This window comes from Bactrocera dorsalis, chromosome 6 (assembly GCF_023373825.1).
Source record: "Bactrocera dorsalis isolate Fly_Bdor chromosome 6, ASM2337382v1, whole genome shotgun sequence".
Lineage (NCBI taxonomy): Eukaryota > Metazoa > Arthropoda > Insecta > Diptera > Tephritidae > Bactrocera > Bactrocera dorsalis.
Window position 1 is genome coordinate 35098042 of NC_064308.1, and position 17020 is coordinate 35115061.

At 37.5% G+C, this 17020-nt stretch overlaps 1 long non-coding RNA gene across 1 annotated transcript; it reads right to left on the reverse strand.

The window, feature by feature from the left end:
- Positions 1-13092: 13092 nt before the first annotated feature.
- Positions 13093-15111, reverse strand: LOC115066009 (uncharacterized). Its single transcript, XR_007423382.1, has 3 exons — positions 13947-15111; positions 13648-13803; positions 13093-13585 (listed from the first exon to the last, which is right to left on the reverse strand). It is a non-coding gene; the product is annotated as an uncharacterized LOC115066009 (long non-coding RNA).
- Between the last annotated feature and the right edge of the window lie 1909 nt (positions 15112-17020).

Below are 17020 nucleotides of genomic sequence, written 5' to 3' on the forward strand. Positions count from 1 at the left end.
GAAACATTTGCCCATGAACGTGTATAATTGGAGGAAAGCTCTGTAGTTATGGTGCCAGGTTTTACTTCTTCGATTTGTTGGATATGTTGGCCGTTTGTTACAGTGCAAGATGAATTTAGGCTATTTACTACTCTAGGTATACAACTACTATTACTTATATTTACTAGTTGAGTTTGCTTACAAATCTCAATTTTCTTATAATTATTACATTCTTCTTTAATTCCATGGGTATCTTTTGTACCCTTTAATATTTTATTAAATTTGACATTAATTATAATTTTGTTTTGTTTTACAACTGGTCTTAAAATCATTTTTTGAAAATTTTCCTTAATAGTTAATGGTATTTTTACCATGTAAAATATTGTCATATTTTGACTAATTACATTTATATTTGATATTTCTAGTGCTTCTTCAGCATTTTTGAAAGGTATTTCGTCATTTTCTAAATTTTCTAATGCAATTTCGATTTCATTTTTATTTAACAATAATGTGTTTAAAATGTCTCTCTTTGCCCACTGTATGGCGTATTTAATGTTAATCAACTCTTCTTTTATTAATCTAATTCTATTTAGTAAATTTATAATAGTCTCGTTTTCTATATAAGTATCTTTCCTTATGTTATTAAGAAGATTATTTACTATCATGCTAATGTTATTAATTTTTTCGTTAAAAATATTGTTAATTAGTACTTGTTTATTATTGTTATTATTAATTTCATTAAGATTTTTGGTTATTACATCCAGATCCTCGTGATCGGGGCTTCCGGCTATGAATTTCCAAGCCGTTCCTAAACTATTTATGGATCTTTTCTGTCTTCTTTCGACAGGTTTTATTGTATCTAAAAGTTGAAGAGATTGGGTTAATTCGTGTTTTAGGATGGGATAAAGGATTGTGTCCTTGGTTATGTCCGAAGAGGTGAATCTGTACATGTCCGTCAGAAATTGTTCGTACTTGTTGAGGTCGATTATGTGTATTAGCCTGAAGTCTCCATTCTGGATTTTTACTAGTCCATCATTTATCGTAACTATTTGTGCCGCGGAGTAGTCATAAATGTCTATTGATGCGAATACCGGGTAAATAAGGAGCAGTCTGGAAACAAAAATTTTAATTTTGATTTTTTATATTGCGTTTATGAACTACTTTTCCTGATTCTGTCAAGACGGTGGAATTTTTGTCTTCCTTTACTACCTCTTTTTTAAATTTTGGAGATATTTTGGTTCCTAGTCCTGTGTTTATCCTAACGTAAATTGTTTCTCCAGGGTCATATGTTTTAATTGGATGACGGGCTTTATTATGGTAGGAAAGATCTTTTAGTTGTCTATTTCTTAGTTCTGAGATAATTTCTTCCTTAGCTCTTTCAAATTGGCTTGGGTCTGTGGAGATTCTTCTCCCGAAAAATACCTCTATTGGTTTTTTCTTTGTAGAGGAGTGGACTGAAAAATTGTACTCGTAGACGGAGTTATCGAGGAGTTCGGCGAATGAGGTGAAACTTCGCTCTGCTTTTAAACAGCGCATTATTTCTGTGAGGGTCGAGTGAAAACGCTCTACTTGACCATTTACGGAACTTGCGTAAGGTGGTGTTCTAAAAATTTGTATATTTAGGGTATCTTCCAATAAAAACCGAATGGAAGCTGAATTCAAGGACGTTTCATTGTCTATAACTACCGTTTCTGGTACGCCAAATTGAAACAATAGTTCGCGGAGAGGTTCCTTAACGTGTTCTACGGCTCTGCACAGTGGGCGATTGGGTCTCGTTAGCGGCATTTAATTAATAACTTCTAAACGAAAAAAGATATCTTCAGACGGTTTTTTTTCAGAGCTCAGAAAAAAGTCATAGAATTTAAAAAAAAAAAAATTGTTTAAATTTATTTTTTTAATTTTTAAATTTTTTTTTTATTTTTTTTAATTTTTTTTTTAATTTCAAAATTTTTTTTTACCTTCAATAAACAAATTTTATAAATCAAAATTATCTTCGGAATCTTCGGAATCAGAATCAGGCATATCTAGATGCTTCATTAAAAGCAAGCTCTTAACATCATCGTGCATAATAATATTTTTTGCAGTCGAAATTGAAGACCCATTTGACAATGAAGATATCAAAGGGTCAGACGAAACTAATAAAGCATTTATGATATCTTCCATTGTATTTTTCCTGGAATTTTTTCTTGTATTGCTCTCGCGTATGTTTCGATAGTCCTTGTTCCTGGCTTCAAGAGCTTCTTCGGACATCATACCAATCGGAAGGGAAAAATGGTTTATTATATCTGCTTCATGAATTAAAATTCTGTGAACAGACGATGGCATATAAAACCAAGAGTATGCTTTAACAAAAATTTCGGCAGTTTTCAATGCGTAAGATCCGAATGCGTCCGAATTTATGTCGTATCCACAAGCCAATGCTCGTAAGATTACGCTAAATCGATATATTAAATCATAGCTTACTCCTGTTATACGAGCAGCCAAATTTGGTTGTTGGAAAAACCTCCTTGCAGTGTTTCCGTTGTTCGTGCTGCCAGTACCAGCTATTGGTATATCCACCAACAAATTCATTTCTTCTCTTAGCTTCTGCTGAATACTTCTTTTATTTTGTTCAACGACATCCTTGTCAGCACCACGAGCTTGCCACTTTTGTATTGGTATTCTATATGCGATGTGCAAAACACACTCGAAAAACCTAATCCATGCGTGGAGACTTGATAAGCCATATTCAAATAGGTTTGCATTAATAGGAAAGCTTTTCACCAAATTTAGATCGTTCATATTTTTGGGAGTCGCGCTACAGATTCCGCATGTTTGCGAAGCCGATTCCGATAAGACACTGAACGTTTTGCCATCAAGCATGGTCATATGAAATTGGTGATCAATTCTTAAGGTACTCACAAATGTTGGAAAAATATTTAATATTTGGCTCTTAATGTTTTGAATTTCTCTGCGAGACAAGTCTGTACCAAATACAAAGTTTTCCATGGTGAGAAACTTCTTGGTTGGGATCGCTTCTTCATGCCATACTAAAAAAAGCACCCGTTTTGCTACCGACATTGTTCCTAAAAAGTGCCATGATTTAAAGGCAAGCAGGTAGTAGCAGTTCATATTACACATTTTGGACGCACAATGACTCATACTTCCAGCTAAAAAAAGAGTTAGACCTAATCCGTGCGAATGTTGTAACTTCTACTCCACGAACGACAGGTGCACGCTAGTGCGGGCTAGTTGTTAATACACTTAATTACCACTACGTTTTATGAACAACACATTTACAGACCGGTCACAAACAGTGATTTTTTATGTAATACATACCTTGAAGTTAATAAAAAGCCACACTTTTAATAAAACAAGTAAAAATTGTAAATTTCCAAGGAGCTCGAAATCAATGCTCACAACAAAGAAAAAATATTGTAAAGCACTTGCTAAAACATATTCTGTGTTTGACAGCTCACAGCTGATGATCAGCTGATCGTAGAGCTTATAAAAAACCGCCAAAAATCTAATCAAAGCATCTGTTAGCGATTTGTGAAAAAAAATTAACTCTTTTTCAAATTTGAAAATTTGAATTAAATGCCGCTAGCGAGGCCCAAACGCCCACTGTGCTCTGGAGCGAAGGATTTTGGTTTGGGCATACTTTGAAAATTTGTCTATGGCTGTAAGGACGAAATTTCGTTCGGTTATGTAAATATCAATATGTAAGATTTGTCCTGGAAATTGTGGAATTGGGGTTTCTCCTAATTTTAGTTTGGTAGGGTGCCGGTCGTACTTATTCTCTTTGCAAACTGAGCATTGCTGAATAATTCTTTTTATTGTTTTGGTCATGGAGGGAAAATAGTGATTTTCTAAAATTTGAAGTTTGTTTTCATGAGCATTCCTATGTGCTCTTTTATGGGTATTTATGATTATTTCTTCTTGTTGCTGTTCGTCTGTCACATCCTGGACTTGGAGTTGAGAAAACCTGATTTTATAGTTACTAAAGTGGATCGGGTATATTTCTTGAATTTTACCCATAGTTCTTTCGTCGGTTTTGATGCAATTTATTATGGAGGGGTTTAGGTACCTTTTTAGGAGATTTATTAATGTTTCTGAGTTATACTTCGGTTCTTCAATGACGTGTCTATGGTATGTGGGGAATACTATCTTGAATTGATAGGTAGAAATTGGGCCTGAATTTAAGAGGATTTGGTTTTTGAAAACGTTAATTGGGGAATCTACATGCCAAATTAAGTTATCGGATGAGCTCTCGTCACTATGCTGAGTTACTGACAAGGCGTTAATTGGTTCGGGAGGCGTTCTTGATAGTGCGTCGGCTACCACGTTAGTTGTGCCTGGTTTGTAATGGAGTTCATGATTGTATTCTTCCAGTGTGGCTTTCCAACGTTTCATTTTGGAATTATTATTTTTATTGCTGAGGGCCTGTGTAAGGGGTTGGTGGTCTGTTAAAAAATGTAGGTCAGTCGTGTCTATGTAGTTATCGTCCTGACCTTCATCATTTCTGGCGCTGTAACATTCGTCATCGTAATGGCTAGAGTTGTCGTTCGTCTGCTCGTCAATTGTCGTGGTAGGATAGTAAGCTTGGGGTTGTTCGGAATCTATATGGAAATTCCTTTGGATTTTATTAGGGGCACAGGAGCTGGAGGGTTGCCAGGAGGAGGTCTTTTGTTAATAGGGTCATTATTACGTGGCCTATTTATATAATTAATATTCCTAGTTCGCAGTGATGGGTCAATGTCCATTGGTTCTGGACGTGGCTGTGGTTTATTCAAAGGACGTGGTGGTGGATTGTAATGCTGTTGTGCATATTGGGGCGCCTGTTGTTGGCGTTGAACTTGATAGTTCATTTGCGGTGGTCTATGTGGAATGGCTGCGTACAACCTTGGTTGGGGCATGTATGCCAATTCGGGGTAAAACTCATTGTTCATCCTTCTAGGAGGTAGTGGTGGACGAAACTCTTGTGGTTTCCTGCTGATATTGTTATTATTGCTCAAGGCATAATGTGACCTGAAGGTTTGATTTTCTAGTTTGAGACACAAGTGGAGTGCCTGAGGGAGATCTGCTGGTTCCCTCATTCCAAGGAGTCTCGGTAGGTCTCCTTTGAGTCCGCGAACGAACGTGTCTAGGGCTTTATCCCTATACGTACGAGTTAGAAGGTGCATGGTTCCGCGCCGACTTCCATGCATCCAAGTTTGTTCAGGATTAGTGAGAGATGAGAATATACCTTTTGGTAAAATTCTTGAATTGTATTGCTACCCTGTACGAGAGAGGTCATTTGGTACTCAAGGGTACCGAGGTCGCGTTTATCCGCGTAATGCAATGTTAGGCAACTGGAGATCGCCCTCCAATCCAGTGGAGTGTTATAGGACTCCAAGGCAATGTCGGCATTGCCCACAATTTTGTTTCTAACGACATTGAGGATGCCATAATATTTTGGGGTGCCTCTTAGAGGCTCGTATATCTGGAGGATCCTGTCCACGCTTTTCCTCCAAGATGTGAATTCTCCCGGATTTCCGGAGAACTCCCGAAGGCAACGTACCACATCTGGTATTTTGACTAATTCAGAGACATTCCCGGGTAGTCTTGAATCTATGGTAATGTCCGTGAAATTTGAAAAGTTGGAATTTGGGTTAAGGGCGGCTTGAACCATGTTTCGCCCTTCAGTCCTTAGGACATTGTTCACAATTCCTGTGATTACGGTAGTTAACTCATCCATAGAGAATGAATTAGAAGAGGCAAGAGGCTGACCAGAAGGTGCTGGTGGCCCTTGGGGTGCGTTAAGTATTGGTGGCCGAACGAGGTTTGAAGGATTAGCCATATTTCTTAAATATGTTTAGAAGTTTGGCTTGAATTTTGGCTGATCTTACGAATCTAATTTGTTTTATTTTTATTTATTTTAGTTACTCCTTCTAGGAAGGAGGGCTTTTCTACCCTGGAGGGTCCCGTAGGATTCGCAGGATTAAGCAAATATTATATTTGATGTGTATTAAGTTATCGGCTGTACGAGCCCTTATTATGAATAGGATTATTATTACGTATTTATTATATACGTATTTATGTATATAAAAACTAGGATGTCTAAAACTAATAATTTGTATATATTTAAGTTTAAGTTCTCTTTTTTTTTTTTAAACTGACCCTGGAATTTTTATACGCAATTAAACGTTCTTTTCCAATTCTTAATGTTTTTTTTTTTTTTTTTTAATTAATTTTCTTTCTTTAAATTTCACTTATAGTTAGCTTATTTTCGATATTTTTTATTTATTTATTTATTTTCGATATAATATTATCTCGTCTAGTTCAATTAATTTTTTCTGAATTACACAGTTTCACTTTATATAAAAAAAAAATTCCTTTTACATATGTAAAAATATTAATATAGATTCTTAAGATTAGTTCTTACACTAGTAACAGGAACATTCTCCTGGGCAGGCGGCTAACGACTCGCGTTTCCCGTTTGCAGTTTTGCGACTAGAGGGCCTCTTTTCCCGCACTTTTGTTGTGTTGAGTCCTAGCCCAAGCCTTCGCCGTCTATGGGGTGGTAAGTATTATCCGGATACACCCGCGAAATGTATTTATCGATTTACGCGACTAGCGAAGGCCCCACGTTGGGCGCCAGTTAAGAAATTTTATGTAAATTTCTTTTAAAAAAAATTTTATTTATTAGTTTATGGTTCGGGTACAGAACTAAGACTAAAGCTTAAAAATTAATTTACTTAAAATCTAAGCTAAGTTGCACTGGCCAACTGCTGACTTGATGTTGTCAATTCTCCGAATTGGCTTATTTGGGTTGCGCGTGTTGGATTTCCGCTTCACACCGAAAAATGAGCTTTTATGTTAATGCAAACGTCTGGCTTTTGCTGTGGGAAATATTGTGCAACTAAAGATGCATTTCCGCTATGCTTTAGTTATTATTGCTGATTACGCATTATTATTATTTAGTAATTGTTAACATTTGCCATGTTAACATATATATATATATATGCGTATAAATGTATATATGTTCGCGGTAGGAATAAGCTACGAAAAGAGAATTAAACGACCGTAGGTAATTTTCGCAAATTCACTTGTTGATAAGTATATAATTTGTATAACTGCGTCGCATGTACATAAGTGTGTATATATGTACGCAGTGAGAAGAGGCCGCGAAAAGAAAATAGAATGAGATATAGAATGAGAATAGAATGAAAAAGTATGTATGGTATAAAATTTAATTCGCAAATACGCTTTTGTTTGTTGTTTCTTTTTTGTTCTTTCGATTTCCGTAGCTTATTTTCAGCAATCCTGCTTATACTTGGTGAAGTATAAGGGGTCTTGCTGGAAATTTCGCAAGTAAATACTTGAACTTTTATATTTTTTCGGGGTAGTTTTGTGTTATAACACAACGGTAAGCATTTACCGGCAATCACTAATCTGTTATATACAGTACCAAACTGCTTTGTTAGCGGTTTTCGGTTTTCACCGGAAAATAAACCGAATACCGAAAACAGTTTGGTAACGGTTTTCACTTATTTTTCGACCGGAATTTTGGTCTGAACCGTAAATTTTATGTTTTATATTTTAACCCATACATATGAATATAATATCTAAAAAATTGAAAGGAGACGATACAACTCTCTTTGATTTCCGCCAGGGGCTTTTGGGGATAATATGAGTGGATGTGTCTGTGTGTGTGTGCCTGCGCCTGTGCTTCTTTCTTCTATCCTTGTGCTGCTGGCTGCTGTGGTGATTCCCTGGTGACTTTGTGGTTTCTTTGCCTTTTTTTGTTATTGTTATTTTTCCACTAACTTTTTACATACACATGTATGTATGTATATCGTATGTGTATGCCACTGCACTTTTGAGACTGTGATCCTCTATTTTTTTTTCAACGGGCTTTTCACTTTTGGCTTTAACTGTTTTTAACTGTTGTTTTTTACCGCCACCACCGTTGTTCTTCCACAATTTTTTTTCTCCGACGGGGTTTTCACTTTTTTTTGGTTTTGACTGTTTTAAGCTCCGGGTTTTGTTCCACTTTTTGTTTCAACTGTTTTAAACTCTGGGTTTTTCACCAACACTTTTTTTTTGTTTTAGTTAACGCGTTACCGCGACACCGTGACCGATTTTTATTATTATTGTTACTTTATTTTATTTTTTTGTATTATTATTATTTTTTTTGTTACCACTACTGCCGTCCGGTACGGCTTCGAAGGACCATAATTAAACTCGGTGTAAACCTTGAAAATAAAGACCGCAAACTCACCCGTTGGTTTAATGACGACGGCATTTACAAGTATCGAGTTACTGTTGATGCGTATATGCACACGGATTGATCGAGATTTTTGTTTTAATAGTAGGAGGAAGCATCGAAAGCCGGTGGGCGGGACTTTAATCCGCTAAACCTAACCTACTCCCACCTTATGTCTCTCCCACGAGACCACTGGACAAAGTATTACATCATAATTTGATTTGCCGCTTCACTGACAGCTTTCCACTTTAAAATGGACTCGCACATAAATGCTGTCAAATTTTCCACCGTGATACTACCTCCAAAGGGTGGTTTCAGCTTTTCCCCTATGCTTGAAAACCGGCAATAAAAGAACACGTGTTCAGAGTCTTCTCTACACTCTGAACACGTCGGATAGTATGGACTAAAGTCATGACTATATTTGAAAAGGTAACTTCTGAAGCAACCATGCCCACTGAGTATTTGGGTAAGATGGAAATCCAGATCCCCATGTTGTCTACCTATCCACGAGTGTATGTCCGAAATCAGTCGGTGGGTCCACCGTTGCTGCCACATTGCGATGCTTTTATTTCTCTCTTCTCTTTTTGATGTGGTAGACGTCTCTGGCGCGCTGTTGTTGACTCGGCTATAATCGCGTAAGGGGTGTCTAAGCCAGTAAAGAAGAAGAAGACGTCTCTGATAAATTATATATTCGCGCGAATTCGTCTCCCTGGATGTCAATCGGTTCCATACTGGTTAATACCTCGGCGGCGTCATTTGAAATAGTTCGGAAAGCACTTATCACTCTTATTGCTGAAAGCCTATGCACTGTGTTAATTGGTCTAGCATATGATTTTGTTTCTAGCGCCTGTATCCATATTGGAGCTGCATACAGGATCACTGAACTTATTGCCTTAGCTATTAAACATCGTCGGCTGGAACGCACACAGCCTTTATTAGCCATCATTCTAGATAACGCATTATATATTTTATTTGCTTCCTACAGCTTATGAGCAAGACTTCTGTTTTCTGTTCAGCCAGCTCTAGACTCATGGTAGTAAACCATCGGCGCAAGCCATTTATGCTATCATTGCATTTGGTCCGGAGGTCATCCAGATGTTTGGCTACAGCTACCACTATGAGGTCATCCGCATATGCGATTGTTTTCACATTTTTTGGTTGCGGTATTCTTTAAAACCCGTCGTACATCAGGTTCCATAGCAGCGGGCCTAAAACCGAGCCTTGCGGTACTCCACTGGAGATAGTGCAGCTCTGAGTTCCCTCGTCCGTCTCGAATAGCAATCTCCTATTTTGAAAGTAACTCATTATAATATTTATCAGATAATGAGGAGCGTGTATATCGTGCAGAGCTGTTATTATATTTGCCCATTTTGCGGAGTTGAACGCATTCTTCACATCCAGGGTTATTAGCGCGGAGTATTTTTTTGTGCCACCTTTCCATCTTTTTCCACTTATTGCACATTTCGCAGTATCAACTATTTCTTTTAGTGCGTCAATAGTGGACCTCTTTTTAATAAAGCCGTATTGTCTCTCTGATAATCCGCCGGTTTTTTGGATTGCTAACTCCAAGCGGTTTCTTACAATGCTTTCGTACACTTTTCCAATTGTGTCGAGCATGCAAATAGGTCGATAAGATGAAGGTTCTTCTGGTGGCTTTTTTGGCTTTGGCAGTAGAACCAGACGCTGTATCTTCCACGGATCGGGGAATACCTCTTCTAATATACACGCCTTGTACATGTTAACAAATAAACTGGGCCTTAGGGTTATGGCTTCTTTAAGGGCTCTATTTGGTATACTATCTATTCCTGGTGCTTTGGAGTTTTTGATCTTTTTCGCAATAGCCAATAGTTCGTCTTCTGTGACTAGTAGGGGTGGCTCCGTAGCTTCGTTTCGTCTAATATAGGAAATGGCGGCATGTGTCGGGAATAACGCTTCGACAAAGTTTTTCATAAATAATGCATTTTTGGGTTGCTGCGACTTATTTTTGAACTTTGACATACAAATTTTGTATGCCGTTCCCCAGGGGTCTATGTTGGCTTCTTCGCAGAGCTTTTCGAAACAGGATCTCTTACTACGGATAATGGCTGACTTCAGGAGCTTTTTTTGGCATTTAAATGCTTCTCTGAGGCTGAATTCGTTATCACTTCCCAGGTTACGCTGTAGGCGGCGTCTAGCTGAGTGACAGAGCTTCCTGAGCTTGGCAATTTCGTCGTTCCACCAGTAAACCGGCTTTCGATTGTTATAGTATCTCGTCCTGCGCATAGTTGCATAGCAAGCTGCAACTAGTTCTTTCCGCACAGCGGATACTAAGTGGGCTGCGTTTTCGCCTGATGCATTTGCCGTACTCTAGACGCTCTGGAAAACGTCGGTTTCAAATTCCTTTTGACGCCAACTTCGTTTTCGAGAGGTATTTCTCGGACAGCGTTCCGTTTCCTGGAAGAACGAAACTTCAGCAATTATCGCTATATGGTCGCTATTTGTATACATGTTTGATACCTTCCACTTAGTATGCCTGCTAAGCGCGTCGTTAGCAAACATAAGATCTATTATTGATCCTTTATTTCCCTTTTGGAAGCTATTTTGCGTGCCACTGTTTAAAATCATAAGATTTGTTTGGCTCAGAAATTCTAGAATGAGACGACCACGAAGGTTTGTAATTCTGCTACCCCAAGCAGTAGACCATGCGTTAAAATCTCCCGCTATTATTATTGGCGATTTGGTTCTGATTTCTTGAGACAACTCCAAGAGGAAATCTTCAAATTCGCTAATTGTTGCACTAGGACGAACATAGCAGCTTACAAAAAATATTCCTTGTATTTTCGCCCATGTAAAGCCATTATGGGTTTCTTTGGAGCGAGATGTGAAGGCTTGTCCTTTGCAGGCCCATATTGCTGCTTTGCCATTTATATCTTTACACCATGTGCTTTCCGAACGTTGAGAATATTGTTCGCTTAATATGGCGACATCTATGTTTTCTTCTAGCACCGTCTGTTTAAGAAGGTTTGTGCTGCAGCGCAATGATTGAGATTTAGTTGCAATATCTTCATTTTTTCGTTGACTTCAACATATCTGCGTATTTAGGACAGGCCGTACTTAGAACAGAGTGTTCCCGTTTGCAGAGCATACAACTCGGGGAATTCGTGCATGTCTTTGCCATGTGACCTGGAGTTCCGCAGCGAGTACAAACGGATGACTTATCAATGGAGCTGCTACATTTGTATGCTATATGTCCAGTTGGAAGCACCTAAAACAGCGTGTAATAGGTGTGAATTCCCGGAGACGACAGATAGACCACCCGATATTTACTTTACCGCACTTAAGTAAAGTTTTGGCATCCTCATCTCGTAGGCATATATGAGCTATTTGGGTGCCACTCCGAGTTTTCCGCAGATTTTTTATATTTTGCTTCCCAAGGTTTTGGATCCCGCGCTCCTTTTGTAATGCCTCACAGATTTCGTCTGGTGCGGTTATCTCATCCAAGTCTATGCACGTTATGGTAATATTATGAGTTTTTGGCTATATTACGGCCATCTCACCAATAACTCCTTCTAGGGCGCTTTCGAACTTGTCGGCTCTCTTTTCTGCTTGATTTTTTAATTCAATTAGTAGGTTTTCTTTGAGGGGTTTTCTAATGTACCTCACGTTTGAACCCAGTTCTTCAAGGCCTTTGTCGCATTTTATTTTTTTCAGGATGTCCGCATACGACGCTACCTCCTTTTTTGTTAAGATTATAGCGTCTGGTTTCGATCTGATTCTCTTCTCGATCGGTTTCTTCTTTCTAACGACGTCTACCCATTTCTCGCCTGCGGGCTTGTCTTCCAAACTGTCTTTGTGTATGCATTCAGTGACCTCACTACTCGTATAAATATATTGCTTGCACTTTATGACTCATGTTTTTCGGCTTCTTCGTTGGTGGCAAATATCCCAATATCTCGCGAGGTCTCTTTGAGGTATTTTTATCACTTTTGATAGGGGATACCTGCGACGCCTTTCCTACCATAACTTTTTCCGACGGGTTTTCCTGCTTTTCAGTCTTGTCATACAAGCTTGTGATCACGCAAAGGAGGCAAATTTGAACCTTTGCCTGCTTGGTCGGCATTTTCGCATATTTTGGCTGATCCAGCAGCGGTGGCTTCTTCAGGTTTGCCTTTTGGAGGCGTTCTCAAGATTTTTGAGTTTCTTCGAAAAGGATTCTCTGGTGTACATCCCAAACTGTTCTCAGAGGCCATAACTCTGCCAGAGAATAGTTGGGAACACCTGCCAGTGGGTACGTTCAGTCCTTTCCCCTAATAAACCCCACTTATATTTTGGTGGTTGGCAATGCTGTAACCAAAGCAAAATGAAGAAGGAGAGAAAGGAGAAACAAAACAAAAAACAGCTGACAGACTAAATCAAAACGGCAAAAAAGAATTGAGTGCACGTTTTGATTAGCTGTTACGTGGGGAAATTCCTATTAATTTTTCATAAATTTACCAAAAAAGGGGCAGGTATGTGCCAAATAAATTCTATTGAACTAAATTAAAGTACTTATCTAATTTTGGGTGTTAGCATCCAAAAGTCCTGTTCCAGTCTCCCGGTAAGTCTTAAACAAAAATAAGCTTGCTATCACTTTAAAAAACTACAAATTCTTGCAAATATTCTAGACCACTAAAAAGCACGTCTACTTTCACTGACTACTTTCACAAAATGCGTTGAGTTGGTGTGTTTGTGATGAAATGATGATGTGTTGAGTATGGTGTGTATGTGTGGGGTGTAGAAATATTATATTAAGAGGGGGGTCAGGTGCACATTTAGCCAACCAATATAACCACATAAAAATAAAAGACATACAAAATTTAAAAATTATAAAACAAAAACTTATTCTTGTTTGTTCTATAAACATTCTCTTTACTATGAATTCAAAATGAGAAATATTGTTGTTTTTAATGTCTAGGTATAACCTTTTCTTCAACATTCTGATTATTATTGTTTCAAAATGGGGTACATGGTATATAAAGGAACAAATGATTTAGAAATTAAAAAACAATTTATTCAATATCCGATTTTATAGCTAATAACGCATTTGATAAAACCTGGATAGCTTTTAATTGCTTTATCTCGATCATATCGTTCATTATAGATGTTAACATTATGCCAAACGCCTTCACAGTCTCGTTGTTCTTCCTCCCCTCAGCACACGTGATCTTATAAAGTTCGCAAGATTCTTTGTAGCAGCTGTCCTCGTCGCTGTTGGGTCGCTTGGCCCTTTTCCGGATTGGAGTTGAAGTCGATAACTCCGAAGGAGATGATAAAATACTTTGTGTATTGTCTGAATTTATCGGCTCTGACAGCGACGACTTCGGCATATCATGATCTTAAATATTCGTGGTGAAGCGGTTTCTGCAAAATTAAAGTAATTATTAAAAATGTATAAAATGTTAAAACAAAAATAATGAACTTACGGTCTGGGCTGTATGTATAGCTTTAAAAGGCTCAAACTCTCGAACAGTGGCCCTGTTTTGGTATAACCCGCCGCACTCCCATGTAGTTCCCCATTTTCCCAACTTCTCTGCTGTATCTTTCTCGCAGAGTCTACCACCTCTGTGCACATTGGTCTCCTATAAAATACACACAATAAAAAGGCAAAGCTTCAAATTAAGCTATAATATTTTGAACCCTTGAACACGGTACGGAGGCATCCGTGATTATTTGCTAGGTAAATTGACTAATCAAATAAATAATAATAAAAATAATTACTCACCCGTAGCACTTAGCTCCTTTGTCGCTCTTACCCAGACAGCCTTCTTTTTACTGGACAGGCGGTAGCTTATGCGGGCCTTGTTGTAGAGCACTTCCCAAATCACTATTTTCTCCACGAATCTTTCGTCGTTCATTGTAGAAGCTTTCGCATCATTTCGCCTTTTCTTTAACTTCCACTGTTCTACATTTTTTATTAGCGATATTAAAGGGCGGCAACAAATTGTTCTGTTAACATATATATATTTTTGGAAGAATTTCAATCTGGCTGTTCCAGTCATTCCAATTACGAAACGTCAAAGCGTCGCATAGGTGGATTCGAGCTATCATAGCGCATGTTTTGAGCTCTTGAACTGTTTACATTTTAATAAAAGTGAACAAATTTATGTGGAAAATGAAAAAGTAGAAATAAACTTTTTTCTACGTATGCATTTCTTGAAAAAAAAATTTATACATACATACATACTTTAAGACTTAAATAATTGTAGCATAATTATTTATAGCAATTAATATAAGCTTAATTAATTTTATATGATCAATGATATTTTGATTAAACTTAAGACTTCGTTCCCTCACCAATCCATTTGATATTTTTCCTGCAATTTAAAAACATTTAACTATAATAAATAATAGTATTTTTGGAAAAATATTGTAAATGATTTTGAAAATGTAGTTATTATTTCGTACTTTATTTCTATAATTTAACACAACCGTCTTAATACAATCAGAAAAGAAGAATGGAATAATTGAAGGAAGAAGCTTTAAATATACATATGTACATATTTGATATACATATGTATTTCATGCAGCCACAAATATTTTCTTGGTAAACCTTTTAACTTGCACTGGCAGTTATTGTACAATTGCAAATTTACAACCAAGCTTCATGTAACCCCTCTCAGAAGCCGTCAAACAACTCAACTTAACTCAAATCTGCCAGTAACAGATTCATAGGCTACTTCAATAAGAAAAGGCTTAAGGATGCAGTTAATAGCGTTATTAAAACATCATAGATTCTACGAATACCACGCAAAAATTCGACATATCCTGGTAGATTTGGGTAAGGTTCAGTGTGAAATACAAGGCACTATACCAAAAGTGGACAAGCAAGAACAAATGCGTCGCATATAAAAGAGTGCAGCTCAATAAGAAAATCCGATTGGACTCCATGTTATTTGTAAATTTATATTACAATATTTAGTGTACATAACGGGGCATCTCGACCAGCAAAAATTTATGGCATACTAACTGTCGAATTTATTGCTATTGTCATTGCCAAATCTGTATGTAGCGCATGTTTTGAGCTTTTGAACTGTTTAAAGTTTTATATGAATGAAAAATATTTATATGGAAAATAAAAAAGAGGAGAATCATACTTTTTTCTACAAAAGTATTTCTTGTAAAAAAAGATTTTATATTTTCGGACTATGATAATTATAGCTTAAATTTTACTATATACCAATTAAAATAATAAATTTGATATGAGCAATGGTATTTTGATTTATGCTTGTACAAGTTTAATTTAAGACTTCGTTAATTCTCAACCCATTTTGCATAATTATTCTGTAAATTAACAATATTAAACTAAATATTAATTTTTTGGAAAAGTGTTATTTTGAAAATGTACTTTATTATTATTATTATTTAACACAGCCGTCTTAATACCCGCGCTACTGATTTAATATTACCGAAATGAAAATACCGTCTGTATGTGTGTAAATGGGGAATGTTGCCTCTCCGAAATTTTCATAGAAATGAAAACTGCGCTGTCAAACTGCTGAAGTAACACCCTATTGCTTTCGATATATGGCATACTAATTAGTATTCCATATATTGCTTTTGGAATTCAATATATGGTATACTAATTTGTATGCCATATAAAACTGTGATAAAATTGAAAGGTGAATTTTGTCCATTTCATCTACCTCAAAGTAATCCCCTCCCGCTGCAATACACTTAAGCTAACGAATTTTCCAGACATCATAGCACTTGGAAAAATCTTCCGTCGTGATGACCATCAGAGCCTTCTTGAATTTAGCTTTTATATCCTCAATTAAGTCAAAACGGTGTCCTCGGAGTGGCCATGTGAATTTGCTGAATAGCCAGAAGTTACACGAAGGTAACTCAGGCGAATGCGATGGTAACGACACGATATTAATTGAAAATGTCGCGAAATGATCACCAATAACCAATGAAGTATGAGATGATGCATTATCGCACTTCTTTGTTCAATAAACACAGACATAGTAAAAATCGAAGAATTCACTTTTAAAGCCTTACAAAACGACGCGTATCTCAAATACTAGTGAATATATTGATGTGAAATTTATCATAGATGCCACTAACGATACCACTAATTTACAGAAAAAAATTGATCAATTCGAAAAACACGCGAAGTATAAATTATTTCACCTTTAAATTTGATTACAATAGTATTAAGTAGAGGATGGAGTCATGTGTAGAAGTTCACGCAAGTGAAGAAAGTTCTCTGATCGCCATTCCCTTGGGAGTGGCCAGAAACGATTCTTTTACATATGACTCAAGCAGCTCATGACTTCCGGTCTTTGACCAAGTATCCCCTGGGTTGCTTAAGGACATCCGTTTGAAGGAGAGCTAAGGTGAGAAGGCGAAACATCCACTCCGCAGGGTTGTGCGCTGGGGTTGGGACCCGCTGATTTGCACCTTTGCGCCCACGCCCCGAAGAAATAGAAGTACGATGTGACCAAATATGCCTTCTATGAGCGCTTAGAGAGCGCCTATGAGAGCTGCCCCCGCCACCATGTCACAAGCGTGCTTGGCGACTTTAACGCCAGGGTGCACAAAGAAGGTATCTTTGGCACTACGGTCAGTAAATTCAGCCTCCACGACGAAACATCTTCAAATGGGTTGAGGCTGATCGACTTCGCCGGGGCCCGAAATATGGTTAACTGTGGTACAAGATTCTTCTTCTTCTTCTTCTTTACTGGCGTAGACACCGCTTACGCGATTATAACCTAGTCAACAACAGCGCGCCAGTCGTTTCTTCTCTTCGCTACGTGGCGCCAATTGGATATTCCAAGCGAAGTCAGGTCCTTCTCC